We start from the raw sequence: 9,111 nt of genomic DNA on the forward strand, positions 1-9,111 counted from the left end.
AATCTCTTTGGTGGGGGTTCCAGGAGTAGTGAGATTCTGTCTCACTATGTAGCCCAAGCTATTCTTGACCCACTATGCAGCCCGAGATGGCCTCGAACTCCCGATTCCCCACTTCAGCCTCCTGAATGCGAGGATTGAGACTCTAATTTCAGAAGGAGGTAGGGATGTCATTAATCGTTTTGTTCTTTAGCCCTTCTGGAATTCTTTGTGAGAGACAATAGATTCGGGATTTGGTGTCAGACATTTCTGGGCTCAGATCTCAGCTCCAAAGGACACAGTTTCTACAGTTTATGAGGGATGTATTTGGGTAAAATAAATATGATGCTTTGGTAAGCCAGTCAGTGTTCTATGAGTCACTTGAGGAGCTGAAGGGAAAAGACTGAAATGTACTCAGGAATATGCCCAAGTCGTTCACTAGGCAGGGCTCAGTGCTCAGCACGTCGGGAAGGGGACAGTTAAAGACAAAGGAGATCTGGTTCTTGTCCTGTCAGGGTTTCTGACCCCAAAGAGAACTGAGTCCAGAGGGTGCTTTCTGTCACCATGGTGAACCCTAGAAGAATGAGCCTAGGTTACGCAGTCTCCAAACCAGGACTCTCACGTCCTGGCAGAAGTACCAGCTCCCAGTTTCCAGCACTTCCCAGCATCCAGTCTCACTGTGGCTGGATATTCCTTTCCTGCCCCCTGGCTCTGGGCCTCCCCTAGTGGCTTGCCTTGACCTGTGGCATGAAGAACAAAGCATGTGCTTTCAGAGACTTCCTAAGGTTGTGCTGGCCTCTGCTTTCACAGAAGAGCTTCCCTTGGGTACCTGATGCTTCTCCGGCTGGGTGACAGAGCCAACAAAGTGGAGCTGGGCTGCAGGGGCCAGAAAACAGCCAGCAGTGTGTGTCCATCACTAGCATAGCCAGCTGAGGACTGGTAAGGATTCTTGTTATAACCCCTACATTTGAGGATAGTGTGTTTCACTACACCGTTGTGGCAATAGCTAGCCTGTTCCTTTTCCTAGGCTATGAGTTCACACTGAAAGACAGAAGCAACACACAGTGTGTTAAGAAAGAAGCTGATTGAGTTCTTATGGAAGAATCTGGTTGTGTCTAGGGCAGGGAGCCCAGATGGCTCACTCGGTGGAGAAACGTGCTTGCTGCCGCTGACACAAACCTGAGTTTGGTATCTGGAGTCCCCATAGAGATCGAAGGACACAGATGACACCGGAAGGCTGAACTTTGACCTCTGTACACGCCCCATCCCACTCTGTAGTATCCACAGCCCACATAGATAATGATGAAAAGAAGTTCCGGATGTAGCTCAGTTGGCAGAGTGATCGTTTAACTCGTGACCCTTTGAGGTCCATCCCAGCACAGAAGCATCATGGCACAGTTCTTGTCACCCCAGCACTCGGAAGGCTGTAACTGTAGGGTCCTTATGTCAAAGTCTGTCTTAGATACACAGTATTAGGGCAACAGCCTGGACTACATGAGACCCGTTCTCAAAACCAACAAACAAACAGAACCAAAATTATCTTAGAGCTGAAACACATCATTTACGGGGCTGAGGTAGAGGAATCATAGTAAGTGCAAATCCAGCCTGGGCTACAATGTTGAGATCCTATCTCAATGCCTTACCCCAACAACAACAGCAACAATGACAAGAAGAAGCCACAGCAAGGTTGGTAGCTCCTATATGAGATCTCTGGCATACACACACACATTTGGGTATATATATATATGTGTGTGTGTGTGTGTGTGTGTGTGTGTGTGTATGTGTGTGTGTATGCGTGTGGTGTGTGTATACGTATGGAACACTTCACAAATGTGTGTGTCATTCTTGTATAGGATGGTACTAATGTATGTATTGTTCCAGTTTCCTATATGTACTGCCAAGTTAGTGTGCGTGCGTGTGTGTGTGTGTGTGTGTGTGTGTGTGTGTGTGTGTGTGTGGAGGTGAAAGGGAAGGTTCCACCTTGTGATTATGGAGGTCAAAGGATAATTTGTAGGTGTTGGTTTTCTCCTTCTACTGTTTAGGCTCTTGGGTCTGAACTCAGAACTGAGCTCCAAGCTGAGCTAGATGCACTGAGCCCTCTGGCTGGCCTCTAGGCTCTGCTTTCTACTGTGTCTTCCTAGGGATACTGCCCCTCCTCTGGAGCTTTCATAGCATCCACAAGTCCAGATCTCAAGTTCCTTCAGCCGCAGAAGCCCAGACTCTCCACAGTGTGGCGCCAAACCCTCCTTCAAGGGCACCATCTTCAGAAAGCCTTTTTATTCTTCCCCTTCTGCTGTAGGCTTCAAATTGTTGTCATTGCACCCCCCCCCCCCCCGCACACACACACCAGGGGTTGGGGACTAGGGACAGAATGCAGGGTCTCACATATGTAGGATTCGAGGTAAAACTCCCCTTCCTTCATTGTCCCTTTCCTGTTTCCAATGGGTGTGCTCCCCTCTTACCTCTCCTCCAGAACTCAAGATGACAGCTCTTCAACCCAGCAAGGCTTCCGGAGCCAGAGCATGTGGGGCTTGGAACGAGACTCTGAGCTACAAGGTGGGTGCTCCATCCGGGCAATGCTATCTGTGTTGGGAAGCCCAAAGGTAAGAACCCAGCCTCCCTCTCAAACTTAACTAGGCACCAATCTTTCTTTCGGCCTCTGCCCTGTGCCTCCCCAATTCCTCTCCCTGGTGACCTCCAGCCTGAAAGAAGCCAGAGGTTTTCTTTCCTTTTGCCATCTGCCCACCCTGTGGTACCTTAGTACTTGAAATAAGTGTATGAGGCTTGAAAAAATGTAGCTCTTTGTCTTGGAGATTGACTCAGGAGTGCAGGGGGCATATGAGGATGGGAAGGGGAGGTGTTGGGGTGAACTGCTTAAACAACCCAGTGGTGCTCAAGGATAAAGGTGCACAGTTGGTATTTGAAGAAATGACTGACACTTTGCGGTGTGTGTGTGTGTGTGTGAGTGTGTGTGTGTGTGCGCACACACACACTATTTGAAGGAGGATCATGCTTTCAGTGGCCTGAAGACCATCTGGCCTTCATTACAGAGTAAACTAAGGATCACTTTCAGCCACTGCATCATCTGCTGGTTGGGAATGACATCGTATCGGGTCTCTGACAGTTAGGCCTCCAGCATGTAACACCTCATGGACCTCCCAATTCTTAGAGAGCCTTGAACATCCATTAGTCTACCAAAGCTGGTCAGGGACCAGGGTGCCTTCAAGGTACAGGTGGGGCTTTCTCATCACACCCAGATATGAAAGTGTGTGCAGAGTGATCTCCAATGTCTACCCCATTCTGTGCAGGTTCAGGGGCCACCTGGAGATACACACCAGTCATCAGCCTGAGGACCGCTGGACTACAATGACCTCAGCAGTGTTTACACAACATCATCAACTCGTTGACTTCCTGGAAAGCAGCCATGTCAAAGGAAACAGGAAGTACAGCCACCAGCGGTCACTGCCTCTAGCACCTTCAACAAAACCCACTAATGACCTGCACAGAGTCCCTTTGGAGACATGAAGGTAGAAGGTGGGCTGTTTTGGAAGGAGAACTCTGCTGGGGAGAGGAGATGACAGGGTGACAGAGAAGGTGAATGTTATCAGTGTATATTATACGTGTGTATGGAAGTCATAGTGAGGGGCTGGAGAGATGGAACGGTGGCCAAGGAGCACTGCCTGGTCTTACTGAGAGCCCAAGCTCAGTTCCCAGCACCCAAGCCAGGCAGCTCACAACCACTGTGGTGCTGTATCCAGGGGGAAGGTGATGTCCTCCTGCATCTTCGTACACAAAACCACACACAGCCAGTATACACCGTTAACAATAAAACAAAATGGAGTTATAATGGAGTCCATTCTCTCATAAAGTCAATTAAAGCAACAGAAAGGGACATAGCAACAATTACATTAAAGAAATTAGTCTTTCTGGCGTTCGTTGTTAAGAATGGCTTCTAGTCTTGTCTGAGGGAATGTGCTTTATCAGGAAATGCATATTTGGTACCTCAGTTGCTGGCACAGAACTCCTAAAGCACTTGAAAATTTTTATTGCGGTCAGAGTGCCATTTGTCTGAATGAGATGAGATCACTTTTGGTGGGCTTTGTTGTTTTTAGAATAAAATCTAGACCGTCAGGTTTTATCAGTGAAGACTCAGGCTGGGGTGAAAACCTGCTAGCTCGGAGGAGCAAAGAAAGTACCCAGCTGACCATTCTACTCCTCTGACATCCCAGAAAGAAAAAGCTCCCCCAACATCCAAGAGTGAAAAAAAGCTGTTGTAAATATCCTTCGACTCAAAGGCCTCCTTTGTTCATTTATGTTCATTCTTGTCAGCTGGTTACTTGTTCTGCCTCTTACCTAGGGTTGACTTTATTTTATTTTTTTTAAGATTTATTTATTTATTGTATGTTTATGAGTACACTGTAGCTGTCTTCAGACACACCAGAAGAGAGCATCAGATCCCATTACAGATGGTTGTGAGTCACCATGTGGTTGCTGGGAATTGAACTCAGGACCTCTGGAAGAGCAGCCAGTGCTCTTAACCACTGAGCTATCTCTCCAGCCCCCAGGGTTGACTTTATTTAGCTATTGGATTAAAGGTGTCTACTAGGACTAGGCCACACCACAAATACTTGTTTACAGTAAACAGAAATCTCTGGGATCAAAAGCCAAGCCATATGTAGCACAATAGAAACAGTCCACAACCAAGGGATTTACAGTGTGGTAGACTATTCTGGACAACGATTGGTCATCAGCAAGACCAAGCCACAGTTATGTGCTTGGAATGTTCAACCTCAGGCCACGTGCCCTGGGGAGAGCTGAGAAGGTGGAGAGAGATTGGAGGATTAGGCCAGATATGGTAGCTCACACTGGAAATTTCCACTCTCAGAATGCTAAGCATGCAGGATTACAAATTCTGGGCCAGCCTGGGCTAACAGCAAGACCATGTCTCAAAAGTCAGTTGGGCTTGTATGATGAGAGATTCCATTGAAGTCCCTAAAGATGGAGGTCAGGGTGTTTCTGGGTGATGAACACACCCACATGGAAGAAATGTTCTGTACCTCAGCTCCATACTCCATGGAGCCTTCCCCGATAACCTCCCCCATGTGCTGTCCCCTGCTCCTCTGAACTCTTTGGGTAATGCAGTGGTTTTCCTGGCCTCCATGAGTCTTCCTAGAAAGTGGTCAACCCCGAGGTAACCGTCTAGCTGATAGGATGCACACGTGACAACCTGGACTGTCACTACCTTCTGAATGGGGCTATTATCTTCTGGTACTGCTGAGCCCATATCTGAGCAGTCTGACCCTGAACTCGTTACTGCAAAGTTCAGCTGATTCTGGGACACCCAGCTGGTGTGCCCAGAGAACTGGAAAGTTGCTTAGCCTGGGGCCCCCCTACCCCCGGTTGGTGTCAGAAGAACTGAGAATGAGAGAAATAGCAGAGAAAGGGGTGCTTACCCTGCGTCGGGTAGTCTAAAAATGGGCCCACAAATTCTAGAACCCCCCCCTTTCAAAAGATGGAGTCTAGCATCCCCTCCCTCAGCACTGAGGACAGTTGACTCAAGCATATTCCTCCACGGATGCTCTGACCTCATGTGCAAAGGAGGGAAATGATTGCTCTGTCATTTCTGGGGCCTGAAGATTATAACAGTGACAGAAACTTGTAGACTCCAAGTGGCTTTGTGAAAAGCTGTCCCCCTGAACAGGACTTATCAGCTGCCTCGAACTCTCAGCAGCTTTGAGGAGATCTACACAAGATTAATTTGTGAGAATTTCTATCATGGGGCTGGGGAGGGGCCCACAAGGACTGCTGCCCCTCCCTGAGAATTTACAGGCAGTTAACAGTTACTAAGGAGAGGGATGCTTGAGTCCTGGCCCTTGAGCTTTGGCTTTGGAGGCAGTTAACAGTTCCTAGGGGGTGGGGCTCAGGAAGCCCCGCCCACTCCCTGAGGTGTTATAGGCAGTTCGCAGATGCTGGTGTGGAAGGACTGAAATGGGTGCAGTCGTACAGGGAGAGGCTGCTCTTCCTAGCAGCAGACAGTATAACGGCATGGTCATCTCTGGGGTCCGGGTTTTCGAAAGATGGCATCTAACATTCCTTGCCCTTGGATTGTAGGCTGTTTGGTTTAACAGCTGTTCTTGTGCTGAGGCAGAAGTGATGCTATGTGCTTTTTCATGTGCCATAAGAGAGTTTCTCTCTCTCCTTCCTCCACCTCTCTTGTTGTCCTGCTTTAATGACATTTAATCAAGTAGCATGGGGGAAAAGACCCATATGGGCAGGAACTGAGGAGTCCTCTGGACAACCATCCACGCGGGGGGGGGCTGAAACACCCTGCAGATGGATTCTGAGGCCCCCACTACAGCCTTTGGAAGGTCACAGTCATCGTAACAGCATCATTGAAGACTCGCAGCTGGGACTGCTGAATTATTTCTGAATTCTTTTTATCCATAACAAATTGCAAGGAATAGGTGCTTATTATCAGTTTAAGTCAGTTTTCAGGGGGCGGGGGGATGTTAGCATCAGTCTGGAGACCCTCTGAGCTGGTCTTGTGAGACTTGTGACATGGTGAGGGACCACCCCAGGCTCTAAGTCTTCCTTGTCATTGAACAGTTTCCCTTGTTGCACTAGCACTCTTTCTTGGGTTCTCTTGCTACGAAGAGACGCTGTAACCCACCAACTCTCATTTAACTGGGGGCTGGTTTAGTCCGTTGCTCACATGGTGGGAAGCATTGCAGCTCGAAGGCAGACATGGTGCTGGAGAAGGAGCTGAGAGTTCTACATCCAGCTCTGAAGACAGCACGAAGAGAAAGTGACCCTGGCCTTGGCAATCTGCAATCTCAAAGCATCCCCCCCTCCACAACTCCCCATCCCCAGTGCCATGCTTTCTCTAGTAAGGCCACACCCTCCTTCACAACAAGGCCACATCTCCTAATAGTGCCACTTCCTATGAGCCTCTGTGGACTGTTTTCATTCAAACCAGCAAAGTGAATTCAAGCCAGCTGGGTTCCTCCAGCCCCTTAGCTGGGTGTGACTGCTTTATGACTCAATAGAACCTATCTATGGCTTGATGGTCATCAAGGGGAGAAGTTTATTCAGTTGTTCAGAGTGAAGTGTGCATGAAGCTTGATGTGGGTCGGTCTCCAGCATGCACAATGTATAGCCGTGAGGATCTTGGAGTGCTGGGTGGGGTTATTAGATGTGTGTGTGTTTGTGTGTGTGACCAAGTGAGGTCCCAGGTCATGAAGCTTGTCTGCTTCAGTTCTTTCCCACTTGTTATATGTCCCTTGAGGGCTCTGTTCATGCCAGAGAGCCTTTTCTCCCTGTTCTCCACCTTGAAAGACCAGTTTCCCTTGTCAAAGATGGTCTCGGTTTTTGGTGTTTTTTTTTTTTTGTTTGTTTGTTTGTTTCACAAAATTTAAATCGGGGCTCCAAAAGTCTAGATTACTGCCTAAGTGTTGCAACTTCCTTCCTTCCTTAATTTATCAACATTTTTCTTTATTTTTTAAGTTAATAAATTTTACAGAAAAGAGATTGAAGTAGGATAGAAAGGCAGAGAAAAAGACAGGGATAAAGGAAGGCAAAGAGGCCCTTTGCCCAGAGTCTAGTTGAAGCTTGTTTCCAGGTGAGAAGCAAGGATCACAGCACAGTGAACAACTTATGCTGTGAAGGTTGTTGACCAAGGGATAATATTCCCTTTATATAAAAATTTTTTGAGGAGGGGGATGGTGGCTAAAGAGATGGTTCAGTGGTTAAGAAGGTCTGTGTCATCAGGGATAGGGAAGGAGGCTTCACTTCAGCCCACAGAAGTCTTTTAGAGACCCCAAGTTTTGTCCCTAGCACCCACATTAGGTGACTCCCATCGACTTGTAACCCCAGCTCCAGGGGTCCTGAGATCAGATAACCTCTAACCTACATGGAGCGCTGCACTGAAGTGCATAGCACCCCCGCCTAGACAAAAATAAACATAATATTCAAAATAAAGATGTGTTTAATTTAAGAGAGCAACGAGCCAGGTTTAAAGTTGGGATGGGTATGACCTTGAGAAAAGCCCCATTTCTTCCTCCCAGAGGTTTCCTGGGATCTCCAAATGAGACTTCAGCCCCAAGATCTAGACTTTCCCCTTATTGGCTGTAGTCTTCTCAGTTGTCCAGCTCCTCCTCAGGAACCACCCTGGGATCTAATTTATGCTCCTCAGCCACCCTTTAAAGCCAGTCTCTTCAAATCCCACCAAAATGGTATAGTGTATGTGACTGTTGTGATGACACTGTCGCTCCCCCTCCCCCTGCCCCTCCCTCCTCCCTCCCCCTCCCTCCCCATGCTCTTGAGTGCACCTTTTGTTCTGAGACTCTCTTGCAACCCTCATGCCTAAGCATGTAGTAAAATATCTTCTATAACAGCCCACCTCTGCTTCACCCTGACATTCTCTTCTGCATAGATGGCACAAATTCTTGTTTAGCCTGAATCAAGTTTCTCAAATATTAGGGAATTCCTCCGGGATCCTCAGTGATAGGAGTAGAGCCTCCTTTTCTGTCCTCGTGGCATAGACCTCCTTATATTTTTATAAGTCAAAGTTTGTATATACATCTGAGAGGATTTTGCATATAGGAGAACTCTTCATATCATTTTGCAAAGAACCCAGGGTTTTATTGTTATGGAGTTCATGACCCTTTGGAAAAGACCATAGACTCAATCCAATTATGATGAAAAGATTTCTTGATTAGCTGCTAACAGCTGAGCCAAATTTGAGTACATGGAAGGACCTTAAAGGGGAAAAAAAACACAGGAAGACCTTCAATATCTATGCAAGCAAGTGAAAACTGTTCTATTCCACCCAGCTAGGTGATTATGGCAACTCAAAACAATCTTTGGGTATCTGCTTAAGCAAATTACAGAAGCAACACAACCACAAGAACCCCCAAATGCCCCCTCCCCCCAAAACATATAACAAGTATATAGTCACAGCTGCACATTTTTTGGGTGGAGGTCACTGGGTCACTGGGAACTTATCTTCACTGGGTCACTGGGAACTTATCTTCCAGGGACTGCAATCAGATAAAGGGCTAATGGACACTGAGATGTCTAGCAAAAAATGGAGCTCCTTTAGTCATACCGTTATCTGTGTCCTGTACTTTAGGGGGG

Source organism: Micromys minutus (genome assembly GCF_963924665.1).
Source record: "Micromys minutus genome assembly, chromosome: 10".
Classification (NCBI taxonomy): Eukaryota; Metazoa; Chordata; class Mammalia; order Rodentia; family Muridae; genus Micromys; species Micromys minutus.